The sequence below is a fragment of the Tachysurus vachellii genome, chromosome 4 (assembly GCF_030014155.1).
Source record: "Tachysurus vachellii isolate PV-2020 chromosome 4, HZAU_Pvac_v1, whole genome shotgun sequence".
Classification (NCBI taxonomy): Eukaryota; Metazoa; Chordata; class Actinopteri; order Siluriformes; family Bagridae; genus Tachysurus; species Tachysurus vachellii.
In genome coordinates, this window is record NC_083463.1 from 11,112,115 (window position 1) to 11,130,796 (window position 18,682).

An 18,682-nucleotide genomic window follows, 5' to 3' on the forward strand; every position below is an offset into this window, starting at 1 on the left:
AACATAATAAGGAACCTTTAAAGCAGCCTAAAATACAGTACAAAAATAATCCTGTATTACAACAGAGGGATGCAATACTTCAAGATTACATTTTGATCTGTAACAGGGAGACAGAGACATTTCTTCATAAAACAAATTAGTATGTGGAAGTTTGGATTCATATTCCATATTCCAAACCATATTCGTTCTTAAAGTTTCACACACACCTCTCACTGTGATAATTAGATTAACCAAAGCATCGATAAGCAGGTGTTTACTAAGATCAAACAAGCAAACTATGTTTCCTAAACTATTTAAACATTGCGTTTGTCCAGCCAAAAGCATGGCGACGTGCCAAAACACAACAGAATTCTAAAGTCCAGCACTAATCCCTGGATTGGATTGCTCTGGAGGATTCAGGCTGAAGGAAGCTCTTGTCTCTAAACTAGATCCTGCTTGGCTGTACTCCCAGTTTCATTCTAGAGTCAGTGGTTTGACCGTGTATTTCTAGGGTCCAAACCAATATAGTGTGTAGAGGCTAGAGGCTATATGGCCAAACAGAAAATTATTGCCATGTTCTGTCTTTATAAAAATCTTTTTCCTCTTTGTTTTCTTGGGCCTTGTATTTGGCTTCATTAGAGTCTAATTGATGTGACTCTAGTAGTTTATCAAAGTAAGCAAATTAATGAACTGTGGTCATGCAATGGCTAGATGAATCCATTACCAAGTGAAATCTATAACCATAAATAAGACACAAGTTTGTGTCTTGCAAAGTGTCATTTCTCTCAGGCTGCTGAAGCTTCCATGCAGAAGGAGGAGGTTTAGGGTAAATACTTCATGACCTCCAGTTACTATTATTCAGCAGGGCTTTTGAACTGATCATGAACCATGCTGAATTTCTTAAAGAATCATTCTTCCTCTTTCTTTTCTTCTCAACAGCGCACAAGTATCTAATGTTGCAAAAGTGTTAGTGTTGTTCCATAATCTAATGGAACAACATTCCCATTCACTAGTAGGAAGAGCAAGGGTTTAGAAAATAGAGATGGTGGTCTTCAGTGATATACAGTAGTAAATCCAGCTCCGTACCTCTGTTCCTTTTTTTTACAGTAGTTCCCTCACCTAAACATTTGATTTTATGCTGACTCACAAATAACCTGAACATTGTGCAAACATACAAACATGCTAAACCAGTACTAAAGAAAAAAACATGTCATGGCACTACTGTTACACTATTGTTATGACACAACTATTACAATTAAAACCACCTTAAAGCAGTTACAATCTGAGCCTGTGGTATTTTCCTAGAAGCCCTGTAGCTATGCAATGGCTTTATGTGAACTTCAGCAAAGCTTGCGCAAACTGTGATAGCGTCAGTTCTTCAAAGAGTAAACATTTCTCAGATTTACTTTGAGGTAATGACTCAAGCCTTTTGGGGGAAAAAAGTATATGGTGTCTTCATAAATAAAATACTGACCAGGCTATTTTAATGAAGAGATTACGTGACTAGGATCTAAACAGAACAGAACCAGTTCTTTCTGTAGCATTTTCAGCAAAAAAAAAAAAAAAAAAAAAAAAAAAAACTAACAACTTCAAAACAGCTGTGTGTGAACAACTAAGTACACACCTAGAGTCAACTATTATGCTGAGTCACTTCAACCACTCACTGTACACATGCCAGTGTTCTAATGCATGGTAGCTAATGCCAGAAATACCAACCTACCTCCGAATACCATCTACCCTTCACTAGAGGCTAATGCATTGCATTATTCCTACAAAACCTCCTACTTTTACAGGATGAGACTGCTCTGACAGAATGACATTGCAAATGGCTAACTGCATTTACTAAACACTGGCTGTATCAAACAAAACGAATAACTTAATAACTTAAAGGCATGATTACGTAAACATTTAGACCCAATAGTAATTATTGTGTCTCAATTTAAATGTAGGATTTTGAACTGATGTCACGAATTTATACATTTTTGTGAAGCTGCTTTTCGACAGGTCCATTGTTTAAAAGAGCTATACAAAATAAATAAAATAAAATGTAGCTAATTCACCTCAGGCTTGCTCATTGGGATAAATACAAACACATTTAAATATGTCTATAATATTAATCTTTGAATAACTAACATTTTGTACTATATTTCTTAGATTCTGTAAAGCTGCTTTGACACAATGTCCATTTTTAAAAGCACTATACAAATACAGTTTGAATTAAATGACAAAAAGTTGAAAAATCATACAGAAATATACATATACATGTATAAATAAACTCATACAAGATTCTGAAGCTTGTTGCCAGAAAAGTGTGCAAACACGACAGCCTTAAGTGTCTGAATAGAAAACGTCTAGAAATGCTTGAAATTCACAAGTCTTACTGGTGGATTTAATATAGTGGCGCTCACAGTTTAGTAAAAAAAAAGAGACAAGCAAACAATATTTTAGAGCACATAAACAGAATTTCATGGTGGCATGGCAGCACAGGTAATGTTGAAGCCTCACAACTTCACAGGATCCCAGTTTGATCCTGAACTCCACACGTTCTCTCTGTAATTCCATAGGTTGCCTCCAGGTTTTCCGTTTCTCTCCAATCTCTCTGCATGTAGCTTAGTGGACTGGATATAGGTTTCAAGAGGTGTAGAAATAAACTGAATTTAAGCAGTGCACAGATTTGGTTTTCTGGGAAAAAAAAATACAAATATGAAGGTTTTGAAAAATTTCCACCTGACTATTTTTTTAAACCATATGATATATAGAAGATCTTGAAATGTATCTATTATAACTATGTATCTAAGCAGTATTTAATGGAACAAATGACAAAATGGTATTCTAAGTGCATGACATTTGCATCTTCAGCTTCTGTGAATACTGTTTCGTTGAATAAATCTAAAATACAGAAATCAACAGATTGTCAGCTGAGTTTTGCTTGAAGAAATAATATGCTGGTTCCTGTACTGTGTATATGGTGTCTTCTAAGTAGTTAAAAATGGCTTTTATTTTCTGATCTCCTGCCACAGCATCAGCAGCAGAGCTTGGCCTGGGATGACATTTGTTCGTCCCGGGCTAAGCTATAGAGGCGGCGATGTGAGATCAGAAAAGCCGCGTGTCGTGAATACGAGCAGCTCCATTTGTGCTGACTGGAGAGCCTGAACACTGTGCACTCACTGATGAAGACAAGCCGCAGGAACACTTACTTAATGTCACACATTATCACTTGTGCTTTATTGAGTTATTATGCACAAGTGGCTGCTTTGTGTGCACTGCATTCTAATCAGCAATTAACGTTATTTCAGAGCACCATAAAAGGTTTCTTTTTTAATTAGGAACATAACTATCATTAAAGACTTGAATCAAAATGCTGTGGAGACTTTGGCAGGATATTACAGCTCATGCACCAAACATCCTGCAGACTCACGCACCAATTTCAAACAACTTGACCTGCCATTTTGACCTGCCTCCTGTTGTCCAAATCCTCTGGCATTAGTCTTTAAATAAATACATTTTATTGCTTATATATATGTAATGCTGGGTTGGTGACAGCACATATAGTATTTCTTAAGATATCCACAGACAGATTGGGGAATTAGTATAAAATGTCTTAGTATTGGTCTATAAGCAATACATCTAGAGATATAATTGGTGTTTCCCGTTTGCTGAACATGTATAATCTGAAAATTTACAACCTGTAGCACAAAACAAAACCAATAAAACAAACATATAAATATACCAAGTGACTGTCAGAGTGTGATAATAAGAGATGGGAAATTCCACAAAAATGATCCCTGTGGGAAAAAAGTCTCCATACACACCACAGGGCCACCATAATCACTCACCACATCCGCACTACGTTCCATGAAAGCTTAGTAAATAAACATTATTTTTAATTAAGTGTAAAAGACAGCATGGCTGATTCATTGCATCATGCAGCTGCAAACAGAAGTACACTGACTTTCTCCTAGAAGGGTACAAGTGCAGGAAAAAAAAAATCTGGCATGTGTGGATTTGAGTGGAATTCCATAGGGACAACTGAGGGAAGTTTGAAGAATCAGACATGAAGGGAGATTAAACTATTGCGAGGGAGTGAAAAGAGTGGAAAGGTGATGAATTCAAACAGCTATTCTCAGCAGGAAGATCTTCAAAAAGAGTCGGTGAGAAGAGCATAGCAGAATTGCTAACATGCTGCCAGAGAGAGAATGTCAAGGCCTTTGGTTAAATAGTGTATACTGTCATGGGGGAAAAAGAATGTACACCCCCTTCAATTCTTTTATTCTTTATCAGGTCCTAAATAACAATTGTTTGTTCCTTAACAACTTCTATAAACAAGGAAATAACTTTAAATGACTATAAAAAAAACAATATTCATTCTTTTTTTTTTTTTGGCAAAAATTAAGAAAGTAATTATCAGCCAAGTGTTGCTAATGAAATGTGCAAGATTAGTTAATCAAGAGGTGTGAATGCCTCTATAAAAGACAAACAGTTGGTAGTTTAGTGTTCTGGTGCACTTAAGTGCGTGTCTACATTGTGCAATGAAGAAAGGACACCAACCATAATCTCTGAGAAGCAATTGTTGCTGCTCATCATCCCAGAAAGGGTTAAAAGTCTATCTCCAAACAATTTACCAAATCTACCAAACTCCAAATAATTGGCTGTCCTTGCAAATTCAGCTCAAATATAGACAGTCTAATGAACAGATATAAAACCCGAGAGTACATCATGTGTCCTACAGACCTCCGTCAGCATATTAAATGCTTATGTTTATAACAACACAAGCAGAAAAAGACTGAACAAGCATGGCTTTCATGGTAGCATGACTAGGGATAAAATCCTTTCTGTTTCCTCAAATTACATCGAAAGAAACCACAAAAGTTCTGTAACAATATCCTTTGGACTGATGAGACCATGATGGAGATGACTGGTCATAAGTGCAGTGTTTGGTGAAAACTAAACCCAGTTAAACCATTAACTAAACCCATTACCCACATCTCACACCAACTGTCAAGCATGGTGCTGGAGAGGTGATCATTTCTCTGGTTTTGCAGCCACAAGATTTGGGAAACCTGCAGTCACTAAGACACAAATGAGCTCCACTGGATACTAGAAGATTCTTAAGAGAAATGTGAGATGCAAAAGACCAGCGCTCCCAAACACACCAAAGCACATCATTTTCATGGCTTAAAAAGAATAAATCTGTGTTGGATTGATCAAGTCAAAGTCTTGACTCACTGGTTTTAATTTAAAAAAAAAAAGATTAGACAGATATCGACATTGGTGGGGAACACAATGGTTACTGAGGCACTGATAAATAAAAACATTCTCTTAAAGGAGGGCGCACTTTTTTTCCCAGGTGGGAACAGGACTGGCCATACATTTATAGTATATATGCAGTACTTGAAGTACCTATTAACACTCCTTAATAATGCATGTCCTTATTTAGCAACATTAATTAAGCTTGCCAGCAATCAGAGAGTATCTTAGCAATAAGCTAACCAGCAGACAATAGAGAGTATCTTAGCAACAAATTAACCTGCTAATGCTAGTGATTAATGTTGATACTGAGTACCTTCTCAAAGCAGTGAGAGTACCTTCCCATTCCTATGCCTGTAAGTATAATGAAAACATATTAAAAGCAGCCAGTGTGAGCAGCCATGTTGATTTGGCATCTCTCTGTAAACAGGGAAGGACATGGTAGACAAGACTAGCCTAGTTTTGACGAGCTGAAATAGTTTCTGTTGCTATTATTGTTCAGAGGCGCATTAGCTGCAAATACGTCTTTACAGAGTTTCATATGCCACACCATGTTCCATGAATTGTCTGATCTTCTGTACACTTTTCTGGCAACAAGATTCAGAATTTTTAGAGGTTTTACAAGTTCTTGTCTTTAAAAAGTTAAAGTCTTTAAAACTTTAAAAGGGTTTTGTTTGAGGCAGTTAGTGGTGAGTAAATGAGATCTTTTGTTATGGGAAAATGTCTGCGGTTGGCCATCTGCCATGTCAAACAAATTGCCTTTTACTGCAAAAGCAGGTGGTTCTTGGTGTATTCATGTAACGTACCAAACTCTCGAGCAAATGCTAGAAGTCAAGCAACCATGACAGGCTAGGCATTGATTAACATGTCATGTTAAATATTGTGCAAACCAGCATCCAAGAACATGAGTTAGCTAGGTGAAATGTTGCTAACTTTTACGCTATTAAATAAATCTGTTAGCTACATTATTAGCTAGATCATCTGTTGAATTCTGAGACCTGATTGGTCATTGGATGTTTAAACTAATTCCAGCTGTAATTCAAATGACAAGAAGTCTATAAATAAAATGAAAACAATAATTTGTTTAAAATAATGTGTACAAAAAATTATGTGTACAAAAAAAATAGTGTAATCGCTGCAGTGGTAAAGTTTTTTGTATGGAGAGGTGTATTAAACATTTATGGAAGGAATCTCTGGTGTCAGGGGGCTTTGTAACAGGCAGGACAGAGGACATGGTAATGTGATAAGAGACAGAAGAAGAATAGAGGCAGGTGAGGGGATGACTATTTACTGCTTGCTTTAATCTAAATGATAACAGAAGCTTGTCTGAGAACGTAAGAAATGTAAAGAAATTAAAGAATTCTGTGTCGTTCTTGAATGAATAAAAATTCGATGCAAAATTGCTGTGGAATAAGAGACGGAGTACTTTTAAAGAAATAATCTAAACTGAGCAACTGTCCGTTATATTCCTATCCTATTCCTAACAGCACAACCCAAAGTGTTTAATTGTTTATTAGCCTGCAGGCTGACATAAATATCTACTAACAGTACATAATAAATAATAGGTACATATATTTATTTAAAATTAATATCCTGAACTGATATTAATATCATATTTCTATTAAGCTGCTCGAACATGTCCATTGTTAAATGCCACAATTTGCAAATAAAATTGAATTGATTTAAATATTAAAAAAAAAATTCCTGACCTGACATATCAATCTACTACCATGACATGAAGGTACAGCCACATGACTAAACCATGGTGGATGAGGGTGAGGGATCGCAGAAATGTGCACCATGTTGCGTTATAAAGCCAACATGCTGAGCTCAGCAGAGTGTAATGCAATGCAACAGCCAAAAATATAATAGAGGCATGTCTGGTGGGTGAGAACAAGGGGATTCTGAATGAAGGGGAATGCTAGCTAATAATAATGAGAAAAAAACAGGTCAGAGAGTGAAGCAATTCAATTCATTTCAATTTATTTGTATAGCCCTTTTTTTAACAATTCACATTGTCTCTAGGCAGCTTTACAGAAGTATAGAATCAGTATAAAAAATTAAGTTTAAAATTAAGTTTATATACATATAGAACCTTTATATAACATTTATCCCTAATGACAGTGGCAAGGAAAAACACACTGAGTTGATACGGAGACGAAACCTTGAGAGGAACCAGACTCAGAAATGACTACATAACAAGAAACAACACATAGCAGCTGAAATGTTTGGACAGTGTAGGAAGTGATGTTAAAGACATGGAATGGCATTATGGAATAGAAATTAGAGGATTACATGATAAACAGTAACAGCTGAATAGAAATATATAAATAAATAAATCAGAAGAGAGCATTAGGTTGTGAGTGATGCAGACAGGCTGTAGAAAAACTCCATATGGTCGTTGTGCAACTGAGATTAAACACACATCCGTTTGGTTTTTTAAGGACTATAGGCAATAACATAGTGAAATGTTTCCTGACCATCTGATTAAGGAGTTTTAATGATGAAGTTGGTTAACGGAAGAAAGGACGACAGCTCCAGCTGCATCAGATCTCTGAAGATAACTTTATATCTGCATTCACACGGACGATGCCTTAGTGATATGTTTACTAAACAGTTCAATACCTAACCCCTGCACTGTATTTATGACAACTGTGCAAACTTTGGTATTCGTTGGCAAAATTTGATGGTCCATTCAAAATGTTTATCAAGCTCCTGAGAGTCACAACTGAAAAAACATCCACACTATCACCCGGAGTCCAAATCGTGAAGATACAACAGACATCTGTAGCTGGGAATCCAAGGGAGAGAAACTTGCCCTTGGGGCAGATAGCGCATTCCTTGAAGTGTGTTATGTTGCCCAGTGACGCAGCATGAATAGCAGGACAGAATGATGTCTGGTTTCAGGTGTCTCAAGCAAGCATGTAATAGCCTTAATGCTCACTGCTGGTAGATGGTACATGACAGCTATTATTTCCATTTATTATAACTTGTTTTTGCATTACACCTTTTAAAAGTACTCAAATTCCAGAAAGATTGACACTCCTTTTTTTAATTTAGATAATAAATTCATCTAAAAATAAATTCACCTGAAATTATATGAACCGTCTTTCTGCAAAATGAGCGCAATAACATTAGAACAGTAGAAACAAAGTAGAAATCAATGTAAAGGACTTGACAATATCTAAACTATAGTGATACCACGGTGACAATTAGCCAATGGAAACCTAGGCATTATTTTTTATTATTGTTTATATTTTTTAAATTTACATTTTTTCAGATTACAACTGTTCAAAATATTTTATTAGTTATTATAAAACAAAAGTTTAAAAGTTACAAGATATGAGAGAGAATGTATTTATCTACAAAATGTATTATTATTATAAAATATGGAACTAAATCATTCAAAATATAACTTTAATACCTCATAAATAAACATATTATAACATAAGTCTACATCACTAAAAGTTTTACTTTTCTTTCATACACTATGAATTTATTTGCCTGCTTTCTTTTTCTAATAATTTGTACCCTACAACAATCATGTGTATTTTTGCTAAAGCTGCTAGCAGTTTTCTCATTTGCAGAATATATAAAGAGGAGTAAAATATATAGAAATGACTAATATTAGTCCATTTCATTGACTTTTTAAAACAATGCTTCTGTGTGAATAATTAAAGGAGAAAGGTGGTGAAAGAAATCTCTCAGATTTGACAGGAACAATCACAGATGTAGAAAATTTGAATACAGTAACTAAAAGAAGAAGCACCGGTAGTGTACAGGAATCATTGCAAAATGGAGTTATTAAGCCTAATGTCAGTCAGTTAATAGAAACCATGTGAGATCCTTTTAGGTTTCAAATCATATTCAGTGAAAGCGTCAGAGCCGATCCTGACCTCCCTGGGGCCCCAAGCAAAATTTTGCTAAGGGGCCTTCCTATCTGACCCGTGAGCCATGTAATTTGCCACACATTCACTCTTGCACTGGCAGCACTGCACAGCTAATTTAGTCAGATAGAGACTAGAGACAGAATCACATCAACTTAACTTTACTGTTATTTGCTCTTGCTGACATCAAACTTGAAGAGAACACAAGTTTACCTGATTGCTGTTCTCGCATTTCACTCTCATTTTGTTTTTTTTCTCTTTTCATGGCCAGATGGATAGCTCCGCTTCATAGTGTCATCTACACAGTAAACATTATCATGCGCTGTAAAATGAGGCAGGGGGAGGCGGGGCCTTGCGTAATTTGCGGGGGCCCTACGCAACTTGCGTAGTGAGCGTATAGGGACGATCGGCTCTGGAAAGCGTTATTCGCTTTCATTACTCGATTAACGATTTAAAAAACATCGATCCACAACAAATCCATGAATTAAAGATAAACGTATAAGATAAAGTAATAAGACTAGAAGGAACAGTTAAGCGAGCGTCTACAGTAGCGGACTCGCTGCAGTGGCTAAGCTGCATTACTGGAACATTTATCAACATTAGTGTTAAAGCCACTTTTGTGATCCTTTAGTTTTTGTTAAAAATCTGTACAAATTTAAAACAATTTCCAATTTTATTTGTCACAAACACAATAATACACAGTACAACATGCAGTGACATGCTTGTTATGACTGCCAGGTTATAAAAAAACAAACAAAAGGAATTTAAAATAATATTGAAAAAATGAAATTTGCTGTACTATAAAATAGGAAAATAAATGTAGGAAAAATAGATAGACAAAATATGTGTGTATATGTATGTATGTTATATATGCACACACACTAACTATCTATCTATCTATCTATCTATCTATCTATATCTATATATATATATATATATACATATACATATACATACGGGGGGCACGGTGGCTTAGTGGTTAGCACGTTCGCCTCACACCTCCAGGGTCGGGGTTCGATTCCCGCCTCCACCTTGTGTGTGTGGAGTTTGCATGTGTGTTTGAGTGTGTGTGTGCCCTGCGATGGGTTGGCACTCCGTCCAGGGTGAATCCTGCCTTGATGCCCGATGACGCCTGAGATAGGTTTAGATAGATTTATCTCATGTGCAAAAAAGGAAAACCTATAACAAAGGAAATCAACAAAATGAATTTCGTCTGAGGGAAAAGTTAGTACACCCTGTGCCCTAATCGCCCTTTTGTTGAAATAACCTCAATAAGATGTTTCTTGTAGCCATCTATCAGTTTCTGACAAACTGGATTAAAGTTTCCCACAGTCCTCAATGCAGAATTCTTTCATCTGTATGTTTGAGGGGTTTCTTGCATGCACAGTCCATTTCAAATCACCACACATGATCATCTCAATGGGATTTAGATCTGGGCTTTGACTTATTCACTGTTTTTTACTTTTCAGTGAGTCCTTGGTGGATTTACTGGTATGTTTTTGTCATGTTGTAAGGTCCAGTTCCAGCTTCAGCTTCAGTTTTTTTGACAGATGGTCTCACATGTTCCTCAAGCACCTTCTGATACAATGTAGAATTCATAATGGATTCTGTGATGATGATCTGGTCTGGTGCTGCTGCAGCAAAGCATCCTCAAACCATAACACTTCCACCTTCATGTTTCACAGCTGGTATGAGCTTCTTTTGCTGAAATGCTGTATATGGTTTAAGCCAAACATGTCCTCTGTTATGGTGTTCAAATAATTCAGTTTTAGACTCAGCTGTCCAAAGCACGTTATTCCAGAAGTCTTGGCCTTTGTCTCTGTGTTCTTTGGCAAACGTCAGTCTTGTCCTCATCTTTTTTTTAGACAGCAAAGGTTTCCTCCTTGCACACCTCCTATGATAAGTAAAGTTGTACAGTCTCTTTCTGATTGTAGATTTATGCACTTTGACATCAACTGTAGCAAGAGCTTGTTGTAGGTCACATGATGATATTTTAGGGATTTTACGCCTGGCCATGTTGGCAGTTGTTTTAAATGTTCCCCAATTGTAAATGATTTTCAGACAGTGGAATGGCTGATCATTTATATCGCTTACCAGACTCATAAACATCAACATTTTTCTTTCTGAAGGCCTCAGAGAGCTTAGGATCTCACCATGGTGATACCTCTCACTTCAGCAATTAAGAGCAAACTAAACTAAATATCTGAGGTATAAATAAGACAAGCCTTCTCCAAAATGCTCTGTAACAATGCACTAATAATTTGCTTCTGATGTGATACACCTGTAGGTCATTTTACCCATTTTAAGTACAAATAAATGAGGGGGTGTCATTACTTATTCCTCACAACAAATTAGATTTTTTTGGTTTCTGAATTGTTTAGTTATATTACTTGAATCTTTCAATATTGTTAAAATAAAGTTAAAATGCCTGTATGTTTAACTATTTAAAAAAATATATTTTTTCTGTATGTGTGCGTGTGCCTGTGTGTGTGTGTGTTTAGTGCATTTTGCAATGTTAGCAGTTCAAAAGGTCTGGTTGATGTAGTGAGTGTTTTTTCGGAGCTTTACTCATTAAAATATTCACAAATGAGGCTTAAAGGGTGACGAGCACTGTTTTGACAATGTGTTCGAGTTTAATTATCTGATTCTAATTGTATGTTTGTTTTCTCTTATTTTCTTATTTTAGCGGAATAATAACGGAGACATCAACATCACATGCTGACATACTGAAGAGCACAACAATAATTTATTAGAATTAGAATAAGGAAAATTAAAAAAAATAAAATGAAAGGTTGAACCGGATGGACAGCTGCATATACTCATTTATCATCAAAACACATCTCGGTACAGCAAAGGCACAGGGAGGCTTCTGAAGTGTTTGGTGAAGTGTTTTGTATGAAAAGCTTTATTTATTTATATATATATATATATATATATATATATATATATATATATATATATATATATATATATATATATATATATATATAAATTGGCAGTGCATGCTTGGGGTTTCTATAGGAACGGTGAGATTCTCATCACTGGATTTCCTGTCATCTCCCCACAGTGACATGCGTGTGTGTGACAGTGACATAACAACCGGTAGACAGTTAACTGATGACCAGCCAAGCGACGAGACAGAAAGAAAACACAAGGCCGCAGAGAAAAGAAGAACAACAAAGACGGCATAAGAAAGACAAAGTCTCAAAAAGCAATACAAATTCAATATATTTACATTAAACACACAGAGTCTGATCAGGAAGCATTGCTGTTTCTTTACTACACTAAAGCATGTTAATACTAAACCTAGTTTTACATAATAAAATCCCAAATATGTCCGATTTAGTGATTTTAAACCATTTACACCTCCTAACTAGTCTATCCAACTGGAGCATGCGTATAGCGCATCCTCATAGTAAAACTTACACAAACTTAACAACTGTTCGTTAAATCTCTTCTTTGCTGGCTGCAGGCGAATGAACTCAATATCATGACATATTTCCAGAAGCAGACTGAGGACTGACCTTGTTTTTGTGAAATGAAAATGTGACACACATCTTTAAGGCACGACAGCAGACAATCTGCATCCACACAGAACACCAAAGAAAAGAAAAAGAAAAAGAAAAAGAAAAAAACCTTGAGTGAAGCATGAGTGATTTTACAGCTCAGAGATGAGGAGTGAGACGGAAACATCACAAAGTAGGCACCGGGTGAGATCATGTGTATTTTTTTTTTTTTTAATATACCCTTTTCATAAACCACCTACATATATTATGGAAATCAAACTATGGTTCTATAGCTTTTTATAGCTTCTGAGAATCCAGAATTATTGGCACCCTTTAAGGGTAGAGCTAGAAATGACTGTATAAAAGAAACCGTACGTACGGCCTTTCAAACATTCCACTCAAACAAATGAAGGAACCCTTTCTTTTTTAATTCTTTGTCTTCTTCGATTATTGTCATTATTTAAACCTTTTTTACCAGTTTATTGGTACCCTTTAAGTCGGTGTAAACGAATTAATTGTTTTAGCGACGCAAGTCTGTTAGAAAGTGAATCAGGACACTGTCGAATTTCAGTATGAGATGTGTTTTTTTCCCTCTGTTGGGATAACATTACACAGTATTTTAATGCTTTAAGATAACACCTTCATATCTTAGATGCTTAGGAAAAAGCTCTTGGAGCATTTCAGATAGCAGAAATGGATTTTGATATGACAATATATTTTGAAGAGAGAAACATGTTCGTTTGTTTATTTTATATATATATATAGTAACTCATTTCCACTAGTAGGCCAGTTAAAAACAGAAATACTTATGAAAAACTAAACTCATAAAGCCCAGTGTCTATATTCATATGAGCCATTAACCAGCACCGTGGAGTCTGACATGTCAAAAACATTCAATGCTGAAACCACAAATCAGGCAGAAATGACATATTTTGTCCTCTGGTAAAAAAAAAAAAAAGAGTAAAAATATTGGTAAAAACAAGTTTTACGATCACTGCAGCATCTGAAATTTCTCAGCTGCAGCTACAACACTGTGCTTTTTGTCAAATGAAACCAAAATGGATCTCTTTTATACACCAAATCATCTGTATCTATAGTAAGAAGTAAAACAAAAGCTAAAAAGATCACAGGCTGGATTGAATTCTAGCCCCAAATATGACTGCCTCTGCCATAGACCCTGAAACACAGACACTGAAATGATTGTTACACACAAAATCCTCATGCACAGATCCAATGCTATTAAGGGGTTTAAAGTATTTTGGATAAAAGGAGCGTCTACAAATCTACTTTAAAGATGTCATACATTACAAGAATAAGGTACAGTGCTCTTAATTTCCACAAAGACCATCTGATGTTTGAAAGATATTTGCTCTTTTTTTATTATAAAAGAAGGCCAACAGTCCTCGATTTGTCTGCAAACTAATGAACGAGTGCTTTAATAGTTTAAACGTGAAGCCACAATATCTAACCTTTGAATTCTTAAGTACATCAAAAGCAGGCCTTGGAGAAAATCCTTAATGCTGCTTTAAATGATGAAGAAAAGCACTTTCAGGAGCCACATTAACTACAGAGCTGAAAAGACACAGAATAAGAAACTTACGAGTGGGACAGATTAGGTTCTGATTTCAGCTCAGTGCTCAGAAACACACTGTGGTGGTAAATTGGTGACTTTTGGCTTGTGTGGCATGTGCAGATGCTCAATAATTTGCTCATGTCCTTTACAAGAACTCATAATCACCCCACAAAGAAATGAGAGAGACAGAGAGAGAGAAAGAGTGTGTGTGTGTGAGAGAGAGAGAGAGAGAGAGAGAGAGAGAGAGAGAGAGAGAGAGAGAGAGAGAGAGAGAGATCAAAGCTTGACTTAACTACGTCTTTGTGACCAAAATCACAAAAATGCACAGAAAGATAGACCATCTTTCTCACGCTGGTTTCTTTCTTCTGCTAATTCATCAGGAAACCAAGTTTTAACACCATCTTGTAGTGTTTGCTGAAAAATGAGACTAACTGAAAGATGGGTTTTCCTCTCCTTTGTATTTTTCTAGTCATGATGATGATTAGCAATGCAGGGTGGAAACGATGTGGAAGAGAAACTAGACTGTAATGTTTTGTTTTACATCCAATGAATGAAATGAAGCAGTAAAACTAGTGCTTTTAATAGTTTACTATAAAACATTCAAGTGGTAATTTTTAAACAAAAATGAAACTGAATTTTACCTTTCTTCTTCAGAAATGTATAAGCTCAGTCCCAATATGATTGAATGTTTACTGTTTAATGTTTTTTTTGTTGTTTTTGAAACAACTAGGCTAATAGCTTATAGCTACCTGTTTAGCATTTACTGTTTAATGTCAATACACATGGACCTCAATAGTAGTGGTACTTTTTTAGATCATTTAATTTAGATTTAGTTTCGGATTGTTATTTATTTGTTGTTGTTTTACAGCTAAGGTGAATTTTTAATCAAATATGTGCTACATTAATTAATTGAAAAGATTGGTAATGCTACCAACAAACACACACATAGGCCATGCTTGTGGGGGTAAAGACAATCACACACACACACACACACACACATACACACACATACATACACACACACACACACACACATACACACACATACACACACACACAGAGAGAGAGAGAGGGAGTACAGCATGAAAGCAGCCCCAGGCTTCACTACACTGACCCCCCCATGTGAGCTGTTGTTGATGGTTCCAGGATGACAGAACTGAAAGTACACTGAGAGCTGCTCAAACTATGCTTCGATCTTCTAGTGCTGGACTGTATGAGCAGAGTGATGGTGGATGTTCTCTGCTCTGTCAGGCAGCAATGGTTCATTCGCTAAAAATGTGAAAAATGATTGATGGAAGCAGCTGCAAGCTGAGCCAAGCGAAAGCTCAAATTAACATTCTTCGACAACACCTTTGGGTACGTTCCAAGAACAGTGCAATAAAGGAGGCAGCGAGACAGAAGGATCAGCTGGTCAACAAGGCCAAGACGGCTGCTGTATTACAAATATATTTGCTCAAATGGTGAAGAGCAGCAGTGTATCATTTATTTATTTATCCCAAATAACCGTCTTATACTGGTCAGGGTCTTGGATTCTGGGAGCACTGGGTATGAGGTGGGAATACACCATAGATGGGACACCATTCTATCGAAGGGCATCAAACACACACACACGCTCACTCACTCACTCACCCACTCATACACTCACACACAGTGTCTCTCTCTTGCATACACACACTAACCTGCACATGTGCACACATACACATGGACACACACGCACACTTACTCACTCAGTCACCCGCTCATACACTCACACATTCACACACTTTTACTCTCTCTCTCTCTCTCCCCCTTCCTCACACACGAGAGATTATCAGGAGGGGTGAAGCTACCAGGCATTGTCAGTTAAACCCATAAATTAAAAACCTGCAATAATCGTTCCAGATGTAAATGTATATGTTTTACTGGGGAGAATTTGACATATTTTTGAGCGATAACTAGAATACACTAATAAATTGAGGTGCTCCTACACAGAATGCATGAACTTTGGCTGTTCCTGTAATATAATATGATCCGAGTAAATGCCACTGAATATCACGGCAGTGTTAAATTGTAGATGATTAAATAGTTGTAGTGCACAAGTTGTAGCACCTAATTAACATGACTACATGACATTTCAGCATGTCAAAAGGTGAAACCCTGTGCATCAAGTTAAAATATTTTTGAGGAAATACTGCTAAAGCTAAAGGCAGTAATCCAACATACGAATTTGTATATTCTTAGTACCATTTCTTAGGAAAAACCTTCAAGCCACTTAAACAGTAAACACTAGCGATGTGCCTGTATTCTTTTTCTTTTTAATCTGCATTCCATGCTTGCTTCAACTAAACTTAATACCCATAGCTACAAATATGCATGCTTAAACTTAGCATTTAGCAATAAAAGAAAGCAAAGCAACAGAATTGCATGAAAAATTTTAACTATTTATTTGCATATATATATATGAAGTCCTGAGATTCAAACTCACAGCCTTAAGTCAGTGACACGTGAGGACACGTGCAGACACAGCAGCCATAAGCAGTATTGTTCACATTCCACTCATACTCATCTAGAGGCCTAAATGCACTGTAAGGCTCTGTAACATGTTTTGCCTTTTCATCCTCTCACATTTCACCTCTACTAATATCCCAGAGCTACATCATTTAGGTTTGACTTGGTAGATTTGTAGGTCACTTTCGTTAAAAAGTTTTTTTTTCTTTTTCATTAAAACTGTAATATGGAAACTGGTTCTTTTCAATACTCCAAAATTAGAAGAACTTTACCATATGAATGGGGGATGTGAGAGCCTTAAGGGTGTTGAGGGTTAGACCACTGATCAGAAGGTTATGAGTTTGAATCCCAGGTCCACCAAGCTGCCACCGCTGTGCCCATGAGCAAGGCCTTTAACCCTCAATTGCTCAGTTGAAAAAAAAAAGGTTGCTCTGGATATGGGTGCCAAATAATGTAAATGTATTAGATTTTAGACACAAACAGGTTTCATTGCATTATACTGCTTACTACTGCTGCTGTAGTATCAGTACTACACATCACATGTAGACTATACAGCAACAAATATGTAGATGCCAAACCATGATCCCTTTTCCCAAACCATTGTATTGTACAAACAGTCATCATATGTGATGTACACTACAATAAAACGTTACATACATGACTAACCTGTCTCATACTCTGTCTCATACTGTGGCTTTCATTTAATTTCTTTCTCTATTGCGTAACGAAATGTACAGTGTCATTATTTTATGTCTGTACTTTTGAGGGTCACCAACAGCCGCTACCAAACTCCTTGTGTGTAAAAACAAACTTGGCCAATAAAGCTTTTCCTTGCCACCACCATCTCTGGCTTGCTCATTAGGGATAAATATATAAATGTAAAATTTACTGCTGAACTGATATTTCTGTTAAGTGGCTATGTGACAATGTTCACTGTTATAAGTGCTATACAAATAAATTTGAATTGAATTTTGCCACAACCTTGGATGCGCATGGTTGTGTAGAATGTCTTTGTCTTACAATTTCCCTTCACTGGAACAAAGAGGCCCAAACCTGTTCCAGCATAACAATGTCCTAGTACATAAAGTGTCATGTAGAGCCCTCAACCCCACTAAACACCTTTAGGATGAACTGTAATGTTTCTAATTTTATATGGAATTTTATGCCAGTGTGTGTCTCATCACATTTTAGTAAGCAAATGAGGTTTAGGTGTGGTGGGAACTTGGTGGACCTGGGATTTGAAATTGCAGCCTTTCTATTGGTAGTCCAACACCTTAACCACTAGGCTACCACACACCCCCAGCGCTTGGGGCAACTCCATATCAGTGCCAGGCCTTTGGAATTGGATGTTTAATATGAACATATCTAGGGGCCATTGTCAGGTGTTCACATATTTTTGGCAACATAAGTGTATTTATTTGTTTGTTTTTGCAGAGTTAAAAGTATTGAGCTACCTTTATCCCCTAACAATCCTAACCCTAGTTTATATGTTATTAGAAATGCTTATTTTTACATTATTGAGTGGCGTTTTTCCAGGAAAATTTCACAAAGAAAGTTGAACATGTTAATTGATAGCAATCGACAAACATGATATTCAACTGGCAAAATTTACATCTTTTCTATTCAGTAGACTTGTGAAGAATCAAAGTTATGACAGAGACATGCTTGTCTTTCTTTATTCCACCCACGAACACACCTTCCCCCTCCAATATTGCAGACATTCAAAGACATCTATGTTATGACTTCACAGTGTGCCAGGCCTCACCCGTGGTAGAACAACCCCGCCGATTGCATCGTGCCCACATAACGAAGAGCAGAGACACGCTTTGGGGCATGTTACTGGAAATGTCACACTCTGCAGGGGCTGCTGGTGCACGCTGGGTCGTGTCTGCGAGTAATGAGTGTCCTGCTGTTCTCTGTGTTAGCTGTCTCATCATCAGTGGACATTAGACATGTCGTGTCAGATGAAAAATTAATAAATGAAATTCAGGCTATAGACTGGA

General features: G+C 36.6%; 1 protein-coding gene across 5 annotated transcripts in view; it reads right to left on the reverse strand.

Annotated features, from left to right (window-relative positions):
* Nucleotides 1–18,682, reverse strand: part of lpp (LIM domain containing preferred translocation partner in lipoma) — a 198,110-nt gene that overhangs the window by 86,689 nt on the left and 92,739 nt on the right. The window lies entirely within an intron of this gene.